General features: G+C 34.8%; 1 protein-coding gene and 1 pseudogene across 3 annotated transcripts in view; both read left to right on the top strand.

The window, feature by feature from the left end:
• Nucleotides 1-13,470, top strand: part of COMMD10 (COMM domain containing 10) — a 185,082-nt gene that overhangs the window by 14,993 nt on the left and 156,619 nt on the right. The window lies entirely within an intron of this gene.
• On the top strand, nt 10,201-10,691 carry LOC129494959 (40S ribosomal protein S24-like; annotated as a pseudogene).

Here is a 13,470-nt window from a genome sequence, read left to right as displayed (position 1 = left end):
ATCATATAAAAATATCAGTTTGTTTATCTATGCTCCTGTTGATGGACATCTGGGCTGTTTCCAGTTTCAGGATTATGAATAAGGCTGTTGTGAACATTTGTGTACAAGTCTTTCTGTGGACAGATATTTTCATTTTTCTTGGGTCAATACTGTGGAATGGGTTTGCTGACCCACAGGGCCAAATCTGAGGCTTTCTCTTAGTTTGAACAGTCTGTACTATGTCATAGAAATGTGAATCTGTTACTATGTGTGCTTCCTGTCTTAAATGAGTTGAATTCCCTTAACTTCTACCAGCTTTTAGTTCTTACCCAATGCTTTCAAATCATTTAAAAAAAATTTTTTTCTCTTTGGGGCACCTGGGTGGCTTGGTTGGTTCAGTGTCCAACTCTTGATTTTAGCTCAGATCCTGATCTCAGGGTCTTGAAATCAAGCCCCATATCAGGCTCTGTGCTGAGCCAGGAGTCTGCTTGACATTCTCTCTCTCACTCTTTATTTGCCCCTCCCCCACTCTCTAAAGAAATCATAATAAAATAACGTATTTTGTCTAGTGGTTATAATTTTTATTTGTAAAAAGGGTACTATGATATAAACTGTGTCCTACCATTACCAGATTAGGAACTTTAAAAGTGATTTTTTAAAATTCTAAGTCTTATTTTATACCTCCTTTGCTCCAAATCCACCAAAAGCTTTCCATGGGTTAACAATAGAAGTCAAATTTCTTATGATTGCTTTTAAGGTTACTCCTAATCCATAACCCCCTCAGTCCACCACCTTATCTTGTTGACCTTCACCTCTTAACATCCTTCACCTGCCTGACTTTGGTCACTGCCAGTCTCTTTACTTGAGAAGCTCTTCTCCTAGAGGTTCATATGGCTGGCTTCCTTTTTCAGCTGTTTGTTCTGATGTCACATTTGTCATTGCGTCTTGCCCTGGTCATCACAGTGAAAAGGACTCACACGTCTATGGTACTTTCTTACTTCATTTTTTTAACATAACATATATTCCTGTGTGGCACGTTATATATTTTGCTTGTCTATTTTTACAGTTCTTTGTCTCTATTACTATACTGTAAGCTCCACAAGAGCAGTTGTTCACTATTATATTTCCATTACTTTAAATAGCCCTTGGAGGACAGTGGGTTCTTAATAAATAGTTGTTGAATTAGTAAACAATAATATCTCTGCTCTACAAATTGTGGCGTTTTGAAGTGCAGTGTATTAGATTTTCTTATAAAGAAGAATATTTGTATTGATTGGTGGAGAAAGAACAAATAAGAAGGGAGTGGGTTTCTTTATTTCCTAGTATTCTCTCTCTCTCTCTCTTTTTTTAAGAATTTAGAGAGAGTGTGTGCAAGTAGGAGAAAAGGCAGAGGGAGAGTAAGAGAGAAAATCTCAAGCTGACTTCACTCTGAGCATGAAACCTGTCACAGGGCTTGATACCATGACCCTGAGATCATGACCTGAGCCGAAACCAAGAGTCAGACACTAAACCAACCAAGCCACCCAGGTACACCTATTTCCTAGTATTCTTTTTTTTTTTTTTTAAGTTTATTTATTTTAAGTATTCTGTACCCCCATCATGGTGCCCATACTCACGACCCTTAGATCAGGAATTGCATGCTCTTCTGACTGAGCCAGCTGGATGCCCCACCCAGTATTCTTTTGTGTTTTCGCTTTGGTTGTACTTCAAACCTTTTGTGGTTCATTTATTTCATAACTCTTGAGTTTTGCTGGAATACTTGGCTTAACCATTTACATTTTTCCCTTTTTAAAAGTGGAAATGCAGGAAGAATTGCTTTAGCTTAAAACAGATTCTCCAGGAAAAGAAGCTGTCATTAGCTGTATTGCAGCAATCAATTTAAAGAGCTTTATTTCTAAGAAACCCTTAATCATTTTTATTTGAAACAGAAATGTGTTCTCTGCTTTATAAATTATTGCCTAAAATCAGAACCATTAACAAATTAAAGATTTTACTAATGCCAAAAATTGCGTCGTTAGCAAAATTACTCTTATTATGTGCATAGTATTCAAGGATTGCTAAATCTAGTTGATGTACTTTTCAGAGTGTTGCCAATTGTGAGAGCATTAGTTAAATGACATTCAGTGTCCTCAAACTTACGCTATTATTCTCATATGTTCTTGGTATGCAGCAGTGGCCAACAGTTTGAAGGATGGTTCATTGATGTTTTCCCTCATCACTTTACAGCTTGGGTGTGAAGACCATATGATTAGGTATTTTGGCCACGTCTGTGAGTCAAGGAGTATGATTAAGTTCCATGCTACCCTAGTGGCGAGACTAGGTTGACTTTAGTTGTATCTGAACTTAAGGATTTAGGTTGGGAAGTATCCGTAAGTTATGATACGTATAATAAAGCATTTGTACCTCTTATTATGATTTGGTGTAGCAGCAGCAGTAAAGAAGGGCATTGATTTAGTCACTTTTGGATTTTTGATGTCTTCTGGAGAGTGCCTAATGTGTGGCCCTTTGTAGTATGATTTATGCAGTATGTTTTGTCAAGGTGGACAGTCACCTAGGGTGCAGATTAACTCCAATATTAATTCAAGGCATTTATCTGTATCTTTTGATATATGCTCATGTGCTCACATCTATGTAATATGGATGCTGCATTGCCTAATAATTATCTCTGGATCCTGGCATTGTCTTTGTGTACTTACAGATGTCACAACTGAAAATTCTTTCATAGGACTTGGGAAGTTGTGTGGCTTGGTCCTTGGAGACCTATTGCCCCCTATTCTTGCCAATGATCAGAGGGTGACATAGAGGGTGACGAGAGGGGGCAGCTGAACAACATATAAATAGCTAGTTGTCCCAGCATCATTTACCTGTCATCTTTGTCAGAAGTCAATTGGTGTGTCTATATTTCTATTCTTTTGCCTGTGGCACATTATCTTTATTGCTGTGGCTTTATTATAAATCTTGAAGTCAGGTAGTGTATCTCTTCCAAACCAAACCAAACCAAACCTGCTTTGACTTTTTTAGGTTATTTCCATTCCACTTAAATTTTAGAATCAGTTTGTCAATTTCTATAGAAATTGCCTGCTGGGAATTTCATTGGATTGCCCTTAATCTGTGGATCACATTTTGTAGAACTGACATTTTAACAATATTAAGCCTTTAAATTCATGAACATGGTATATCTCCATATACTGGTACCTTCTTTAATTCATCCCAGTAACTTGTAGTTTTTCAATGTTCAGGATTTAGTCAGATTTTTTAAAGTGTATCCCTGTGCTATAGACTGAATATTGGTGTCTTCCCAAAATTCATATTTTGAAACTTAGCCTTGAAGGTGATTATACACTAGGAGGTGGGGCCTTTGGAAGGTGATTAGTTTATGGGGGCAGAATCCTAATGAGTGGGATTAATACCCTTATAAAAGAAACCAGAGAGAGCTGCTTTATCCCCTTCTGCCATGTGAGAACACAAAGAGAAGTCAGCAGCCCTCACCCTACCATGGCGACATAGTGATCTTGGACTTCCAGCCTCCAGAACGGTGAGAAATTTTTATTATTAAGCCACATAGTCTATTGTATTTTGTCATAGCAGCTGGAACAGACCAAGACACTGTATATTGCCATGATTTTGGTTGCTACTACAAATGGGATTGCATTTTTGATATTTTCTAGTTGTTTCTAATATCTTGAAATACTGTTGATTTTTCATGTTAATCTCATGTGCCACAAGTTTCCTCAAGTCACTCACTAGTTTCTGTAGCTTTTTAGTAGATTACTTAGGATTTTTTACAGACATGATGACATGTTACATCAAAATTGTTTTTGTACATGTTTGTCTTCATCACTATACTTGGAACTTTGAGAGCAGAGATTTTAAAATTACTCATTTTTATGTCACTAGTGCCTAAGATGGATATAAGGCAGATCCATATTCCTTTGGTTTTTCTTCTTCTTTTTGTAATCATATTTGCTACTTTCTCTTCATTTCCACAATTTTGCATAATGCCAGGACTCAGTCCCTAGTTTTCTTCTATTTTCTTTTGTACCTTCCCTGGCAATTTCATCTAGACATCAGGGCTTACATGTTACCTTATAAAATTCTTTTTCTAGCCTGGGCCTGCCTACTTGGTAATTTTATTGGGTGTCTAATAGTCATCTCAGACTTAACATTAAAAAAAATAAACAAATTGATCCTTGGATCATTCTTCTTGAAACTATTACTGTAGTTTTTTTCATTTCAGTTAATGGTGACATTGCTTTGTTTGATTTTCTCTGTGTGCACAAGCCAGCCTTCTTTATATCATTTTGCCATTATTTAAAAGTGAAACAACCAGTGTGAAAGTCTGATTCTCATGATAAGAAATGGAGGTCTCTTAAACTTAATGGAATTTACATAAAGATAGGAAACATTAATATCGTGAAAGCATCAAGCTTTTTCTCAAATTGGATACTTGTGTGTAGAAGATATCTATGTATGTAATAAAGAAAACCGCATAGATACAATGATGGAAATTGAAGATGTGTCTTAATCCTAAGATATTACCTGTTTTTAACCATTGGGTAAGGGGACTTGACTTTGTTACGTTTTGAGTTTTAGGTACTCCTGGGGTTAGGACAAAAGTAGGGAACCACTTGCATTGCTTCTGTTAAACTACTTGGTAATTTAATCACCATTTACAATGTTATTCTGTTTGTAAATTCATTCTAAGTTCCACATGAGATGTTTTAGAATGCAACTTTGTAACTTGGGCACAACCAGCTTAAAAATGGGGAATAAAATTTGAGATCTCCTGGAGGGCTCCAAATGATAGACTGTTTAACATTTTGCTGATATGATTAATGGATCTTTTTGAGTTGATTTTAAGTACCTTCTTCATAGTTAATAGCATTTTCTTTCCAAAGAAAAGATGGTAAAAAATTGAGGAATAAATCATCTGTATGCTCTTATTGGTACACAGAATGTTTCCACTGAAATGTACTCCTAAGTTGGTGGTGTCATCTTATGTCCTTTGGCAAACCCTGTATCTCTTTTGCCTGAGGAAATAAATCTCCATACAGCATAATTGAAATAGAGGAAACTTCTCTGTTTTAGACAAATGTAAAATTACTGACTCTATCATTTTAAACAAAGATTAATTGCATAAACATACATGTACCTGTGCTATTATTGAGGGATCATAAATATGACCTTTTATATATTCAGAAATTGATTTTCCCAGCATGTATTGGTTTCTTGGTGATACATATTTATAATGAGAAATGCTTCAAAGAAGCTAACCTTACTAAACGTATTACATTGAACTGAAAAATCCCCTTCTCCCCTGTGTGAAATTTGCGAAAGAAAATCTTATCTCACGCTTCATTTATATATATATAAATTTTAGAAACAAAGAATGTGGAAAAGCCAATTAGAATCATAGGGACCGGGCAGCCCCAGTGGCTCAGCAGTTTAGCGCCGGCTACAGCCCAGGGTGTGATCCTGGAGACCCGGGATCGAGTCCCACGTTGGGCTCCCTGCATGGAGCCTGCTTCTCCCTCTGCCTGTGTCTTGGCCTTTCTCTCTCTCTCTGGGTCTCTAATGAATAAATAAATTATTAAAAAAAAAAAGAATCATAGGGACCTTGTAGAATGGTAGATTTTCTTTAAATGTCATAATCATGTACCCAAGGATGAGGTATAAATATGAATTTAGCAAAATTTTCATAATTATTTACATTTACTAATTCTCTTTCTCTAATTTATGCTGTTCCTAAATGAATTAGCCTTTTGATAATGATAGATACACATGCAGTAGTAAGAAGTAATAGAGAGGGATCCCATGTACCCTTCACCCAGTTTCCCCTAGTGGTAACATCTTGAGTAACTATAGTACAATATCATAAGCAGGACATTAATATTAATACAGTCAAGATACAGAGCATTTTCATTACCACAAGGTTCACTCAAGTTACCTTTTATGGCCATACCCACTTCCTTTTCATGCCCATCCCACACCCTTCAGGCAACCATTAATTTCTTTTGTATATCTATAGTTTCTGTGATTTCAAGAAGTATAATATAAATAGAATCATACAGTATGCAATGTTCTGGGATTGACCTTTTTCCTACTTAGCATAATTCTCTGGATATTCATTCTGGTTGTTAGAGTTTTGTCTTGTTTTGCTTTGAGAAAGGAGGAGGTGGGAGTAGGGACTGAGGGAGAGAGAATCCTAAGCGGAATCCTTGCTAAGCATGGAGCCCAACACAGGGCTTGATCTCATGACCCTGAGATCACAACCTGAGCCAAAATCAAAAGTCAGACTCTTAACCAACTGAGCCACCCAAGCACCCCTGAGCTTGTTAGAGGTATTAATAGTTCATTTCTTTTTATTGCTATGTAGTATTCTCTGGTATATATATAAAACAGATTGCTTAATCATTTAGCTTTTGAAAGATAACTGAATTGTTTCCAGTTTTTGTTTGTTGCAAATGAAGTTGCCATAGACATTTGTATATAGATTTTTGCATGAGCATAAGTATTTATTTTTCTAGAGTATACTCATGAGTACAATTGCTGGGTGATACATGTTTCATTACATGTTTAGTTTTATAAGAAATTCTCAAACCCTTTTCCAGAGTGGCTATATCATTTTGCATTCTGATCAGCAGTGTATAAGGGATCCATTCCCTCTACATCCTTGGCAGCATTTGGAGTTGTCACTATTTTTTATTTTAATTGTTCTGAAAGGTGTGCAGTGATATCTCATTGTGGCTTTAATTTGCATTTCTTGGATAGCTAATGATGTTGAATATTTTTTCTTGTATTTATTTTGCTATCTGTATATCCTCTTCAGTGAAATGTTTCTCTGCCTTTTGCACATTTTCTAATTGGATCACTTCTTTTTTTAAAAAAAAAAAACAAACTATTAAGTTTTGAGAGTTGTTTATATATTTTGGAGACTAATCCTTTCAGATGTGTGATTTGCAGATGTTTTCTCCCAGTCTGTAGTTTGACTTCTCATCTTTCTTAATTAGGGTCATTTGCAGAGCAAAAACTTTCACTTTGTTGAAGACCAGTTTAGCAGTTTTTCTTGGAATGGATTTCTGTTTTTTTTAAATATTTTATTTATTTATTCATGAGAGACACAGAGAGAGGCAGAGGCATAGGCAGAGGGAGAAGCAGGCTCCATGCAGGGAGCCTGATGTGGGACTTGATCCTGGGACTCCAGAATCACGCCTTGAGCCAAAGGCACTCAACCCCTGAGCCACCTAGGTGTCCCTCTTGGAATGGATTTGCTTTTGGTATTGTGTCTCAAAACTTTTTCCCTTGCCTTAGACCCTAGACCATTTAAGCACTTTGGCTTAGTGTTTTGTTTTTTTTTTTTTTTTCCTAAAAAATTTGTAGTTTTGGGCAGCCGGGGTGGCTCAGCGGTTTAGCGCCGCCTTCAGCCCAGGGCGTGACCCTGGAGACCCGGGATCGAGTCCCACATCAGGCTCCCCACAAGGAGCCTGCTTCTCCCTCTGTCTGTGTCTCTGCCTCTCTCTCTCTCTGTGTGTGTCTCTATGAATAAATAAATAAAATCTTCTTAAAAAATTTGTAGTTTTATATTTTTTTATTTATGTCCATCCATATCCCTTTTGAATTAATTTTTATATACGGTATCTGAGTTGGTTGAGGTTAATTATTTTGCCTGTGATTCTTGAGGTTCTCAGATCATTGATTTGAGATTTTTTTCCTCTTTTCAAATTTAAGTATTTGGTACTTTAAATTTTCTTCTCAGCATTGCTTTAGCTGTATCCCATAATTTTGATATGTTGTGTTTTTTATTTTCAAATAGTTCAATGTATATATGGGTTTTCCTTGAGACAGAATGATTATTTAAAAGTGTGTTGTTTAGTTTCCAAGGGAGATTTTCCTCTTTCTGTTATTGATTTCTAGTTTAGTACCATTGTGGTCAGAAAACACATTCTGTATGATTCCATTTCTTTTTATTTGTTAAGCATACGTTTTATGGCCCAGAATATGGTTTGTCTTGGTATACGTTTTGTGGGTGTTTGAAAAGAATATGTATTCTGATGTTGTTGAGTGAAGTGTTCTATAAATATCAATTAGATTCTTTTGGTTGATGATGTTGTTGAAGTCTTCATATCCTTGCTGATTTTCTGTCTAGTTATTCTAATATCAGTTGTTGAGAAATAAGTTTTGAAGTCTATAACTACAGTTGTGGATTCCTCTAGTTCTATTAATTTTTGCTTGACATATATTGTAGCTCTAAGACCTTTAGCGTTGTTATATCTTGGTGTATTGGTCCTTTTATTGTTATATAATGTCTTTCTCCACTTTGGATAATTTTATAGCCCCCGCCCCGCTTTGTTTTAATGTTTGCATGATACATCTTTTTCCATCATTTAACTTTCAAACTGCCCACATTATCTTCAGTGTGTTTTTCTCTAGACAGCATGTCGTGTCATTTTTAAAAAATGAGATCCAGTTGGCCTATAACATTATATCTGTTTCAGGTATATTGTAATGATTCAATATTTGTATATATTGTGAAGTAAACACTATAGTAAATCTAGTCCATATATAGTTATCAGTTGTTTTTCTGTGATAAGGGCTTTTAAGATACACTTTCTTAATAACTTTCAAATCTATGATATAGTAGTAGTAACTGTAGTACCATGCTGTCCATTTCATCTCCAAGAATTATTTATTTGATAAACTGCAAGTTTGTAGTGTTTGATTACCTTCATTCATTTTACCCATCTCCCTCCCCAATAGCCCTCTGACAACCTGTGGTTGTCATTCTTTTCTTTGTAGCAGTGGGTTTGGTGGTGGTGGTTGTTGTTTTTAGATTCCACATATAGGTGAGGTCATACGGTGTGTCTTTCTGAGCCTGACTTATTTCATATAATGCCCTCAGAGTTCACCCATGTTGTTGCAAATGGCAAGATTTCCCTTTTTTGTTGTTGTGGTAGAATAATATTCCTCTGTGTGTGTGTGTGTGTGTGTGTGTGTGTGTGTGTTTCACATTTTCTTTAGCCATTTAGTGGTCTATGGGTGCCTAGGTTGTTTCCACATCTTGGCTATTGTACAGTGCACATGGGGTTGTGGATATCTTCTTGAGTTTGTGTTTTCATTTCCTTTAGATAAATATCCAGAAGTGGAATTGCTGGATCATATGGTAGTTCTATTTTTAATTTTTTTGAGGAACCTCCATACTGTTTTCCATAGCAGCTATACCAATTTACATCCTCATCAATAATATACGAAGGTTCCCTTTTCTTTGTATTCTTACTAACACTTGTTATTTCTTGTGATTTTGATAGTCATTCCAACAGGTTGAGGTGATATTGTGGTTTTGACTTGTATTTCCCTGATGATTCCTGATGTTGAGTGCCTTTACATGTACCTGTTGGCCATATATATATTTTCTTTGGAAAAATGTCAATTCATATCTCTGCTCATTTTTAAAAGAGATTATTTATTTATTTATTTATTTATTTATTTATTTATTTATTTAGCAGTTTTGTGAGTTCTTTATGGATCTTGGATATTAACCCCTTATCGGATATATGATTTGCAAATATTTTCTCCCATTTGGTGGGTTGTGTTTCCATTTGGCTGGCAATTTCCTTTGCTGTGCAGAAGATTTTTACTTTTAGTCCCACTAGTATATTTTTGCTTGTGTTGTGTTTGCTTTTGGTGTCAAATCCAAAAATTCCTCACCAAGAATGATGTCAAGGATCTTACCACTATGTTTTCTACTAGGAGTTTTAGGTTTCAGGTATTATGTTAAAGGCTTTAATTTATTTTGAATTAGTTTTTGTGCATGATGTAAGATAGTGGTCCAGTTTCATTCTTTTGAATGTGGCTGTTCAGTTTTCCCAACACTGTTTACTGAAGAGATTGGCCTTTCTCTGTTGTATATTTTTGACTTCTTTGTTGTAAATTAATTGACCGTATATGTGTGGACTTGTTTCTGGACTTTGTAGTGTATTCCATTGATCTGTGTGTGTGTTTCTATGCCAACATCGTGTTTTTGATTACTATAACTTTGTAATATAGTTTGAAATCAGGAAGTATGTTGTCTCTAGCTTTGTTCTTTCTCAAGATTGCTTTGTCTGTTTGGAGTCTTCTTTGGTTCCATATAAATTTTAGGATTGCTCTATTTCTGTAAAAATACCATTAGAATTTTGATAGAGGCTCTTTTCCTCCCCGGCTGCTTGAAGCTCGGCTGCCATGATGAATGACACAGAAACTATCCAGACCAGGAAGTTCATGACCAACTGACTGCTTCAGCGGAAACAGATGGTCATTGATGTTCTTCACCCTGGGAAGGCAACAGTACCTAAGACAGAAATTCGGGAAAAACTAGCCAAAATGTACAAGACCACACCAGATGTCATATTTGTATTTGGATTCAGAACCCATTTTGGTGGTGGCAAGACAACTGGCTTTGGCATGATTTATGATTCTTTAGATTATGCAAAGAAAAATGATCCCAAACATAGACTTGCAAGACATGGCCTGTATGAGAAGAAAAAGACTTCAAGAAAACAGCACAAAGAATGCAAAAACAGAATGAAGAAAGTCAGGGGGACTGCAAAAGCCAACGCTGGTGCTGGCAAAAAGTGAGCTGGAGATTGGACAACAGAAGGAGTAAAGATTCTGCATTGGTTTTATCTGTGGTGATTGTGCAGATTTTTCATGAGAGGATTAATAAGCTAAGAACGTTAAAAAAAAAGAATTTTGATAGAGAATTCATTGAATTTATAGATTGCTTGGGTAGTATGGATATTTTAACAACACTTATTCTTCCAATCCATGAGCATGGAATATTTTTCCTATATTTGTGTCTTCATGTCTTTTCATGAAGTGTCTTGTGATTTTCAATGTGTAGGTGTTTCACTTCCTGGGTTAAATTTATTTCTAGGTATTTTATTCTTTTGATGTAGTTGTAAAGGGATCGTCTTAATTTCTTTCTGATAGTTCATTATTAGTGTATAGAATTGTAATAAATTTTTATATGTTGATTTTGTATCACACAGCTTTACTGAATTCATTTATTAATTCCAAGAGCTATTTGGTGGAGTTGTTAGGATTTTCTACATATAAAATCTTGTCATTTGCACCGACTGTTTTATATGTTCCTTTCTGATTTGGGTGATTATTATTATTATTATTATTATTATTATTAATTGTAATTGTTCTGGCTAGGACTTCCAATATTTTGTTGAATAAAAGTGTCAAGAGTGGCCATTTTTGTCTTGTTAATGATCTTAGAGGGAAAGCGTTCAACTTTTCACCATTGAGTGTGATGTTAGCTGTGGGCTTGACATATCTGGCCTTTGTTATGTTGAAACATCTTCCCCCATACCCAGCCTTTTGAGAGTTTTTTTTAAAATCATAAATGGATGTTGAATTTTGTCAGATGCTTTTTCTGCTTCTATTAAAATGATCATGCGATTTTTATCTTTGATTTTGTTAATATGGTATAGCACATTGATTGATTGATTTATGAATGTTGAACCATCCTAGTAGCATCCTTGGAATAAATCCCACTTGATCATGGTGTATGGTCCTACTAATGTATTGTTGAATTTGCTTTGGTAATATTTTGTTGGCGATTTTTGCTTTAGTGTTTATCAAGGATACTGGCTTGTAATTTTCTTTCCTTGTGGCACCCTTGTCTGATTTTTGTATTGATAATGCTGGCCTTGTAAAATGAATTTGGAAGTGTTCCCTAATCTTTTGTTTTTGGAAGGGTTTGAGAAAGATTGGTATTCATTCTTCTGTAAATATTTGGTAGAATTCACCAGTGAAGCCATTGGTCATGAACTTTTGTTTGTTGGGAGGATTTTGGTTAGTGAATCTTTGGTTAGTGAATCTCCTTATTAGGAATTAGTCTGTTCAGATTTTCGGGTTTTTTTTTTTCCTTTTTCCTTTTTCTTTTTTCTTTTCTTTTCTTTTTTTTTTTTTTTTGTGATTCAATCTTGGTAGGTTGTATGTTTCTAGGAATTTATCCGGTTCTTGTAGGTTGTCCGATGTATTGGCATGTAATTGTTCATAGTATTCTTTTATGGTCTTCTGTATTTCTGTGATATCAATTGTAATGTCTCCTCTTTCATTCCTGATTTTATTTATTTGATTCTTCTTTTTTTGGGTGAGTCTAGCTAAAGGTTTGTTAATTTTTATCTTTTCAAAAAAAAAACTAGATCTTGGTATGATCTTTTTTTATTGTTTTAGTTTCTATTTTATCTATTTCTAGTATTTATTTTTTCTATCTTTCTACTTACATTGGGTTTTGTTCTTTTTCTAGCTTTTTGAGGTGTAAAGTTAGGTTGTTTGAAATCTTTTTTGTTTCTTGATGTGGGCATGTATCAGTATGAACTTCTCCCTTAGAACTGCTTTTGTGGCATCCCACAAATTTTGGTATGTTGTATTTTCAATTCTGTCAAAGTAGCTTTTTTTACTCCTCTTTTCTTTCTTTGATGCATGGCTGCTAACGTTGCATTGTTTTGATTCTCCAAATTCTATGTACTTTTTGTGCCTTATAGAGCCCTCAGATAGTTGTTCTTTGTATTTTGTTAAGGGATGTAGGTGTTGTTTGTAGAAAGATTTCTTTTTTTCTAAGTTCATAGTCCTTGATACCAGAAGTCACTATTTCTTAAATTGGGCACTTCATAGGATCAATCAGATTTAAAAGAAGAAATCGAAGTCAGAAGTGGTTAAGAAAAAATTTGTGAAGCAAGTATTTAGCTAAGCTTTACAAATAGGTTTATGTTCTCATATGAAACATTTAGTCAACTGCCTAATTTTTGTATTTCTTAGAGTAAATAGAGGTGTATAGTTTCTGTAATGAGCCATATGGAAGTGAAGTTTCTATTTATGGTATTTTCTAGTTATAAAGTAGATGGTGGCTTATAGCAACAATATAGATAGTGTTTTATATTTTAGCAGATATGGCTCTAATTTTATGTGTTTTCATGATTTATTATGATAAATAATAAAATTTTTCATGATTACCTACACATGTAGTTCCTAAAACTCATTCAGTATTTTTGAGCAGTATTTTTCTAACTGTAAATAGCCTGAAATATTAGTGGTTTAGAGGATTTTCAAATAGCATTTTCAAAATGAAACATAATGAAACTTGTTAAAGAACATACCTCCAGGTAAAAATTATTCTGTGGAACTTCGGGGCATATATGCCTGTTTGCAACATAAAAAGTATTTCTTACTGTGTTGTTTGATCCAAACAGTGGCTTCTGTTTTAGAGCACCCCACTAGTTAAAATATGGTATGAAACTTTACATTTTCTTTTTCCATTTAAAAGGGTTAATAGAATTATAATTTTGGCTGATTCTGTGTGGTTTGGAATTGTGGTTTACAAAGCACTTATGAAAATTTAAGTTTACATTGAGGCCATTACATGGAAATATGAGAGAGAATGAAGTCGTATATATGTATTTAAATCATATTTTGAACTGACATATTAGTAACATTGTCAGG

Source organism: Nyctereutes procyonoides, unplaced genomic scaffold (genome assembly GCF_905146905.1).
Source record: "Nyctereutes procyonoides isolate TBG_1078 unplaced genomic scaffold, NYPRO_anot_genome, whole genome shotgun sequence".
NCBI lineage: Eukaryota > Metazoa > Chordata > Mammalia > Carnivora > Canidae > Nyctereutes > Nyctereutes procyonoides.
The sequence above is the reverse complement of the archived record's forward strand: the minus strand, read 5'-3'. Positions and strand labels throughout refer to the sequence as shown.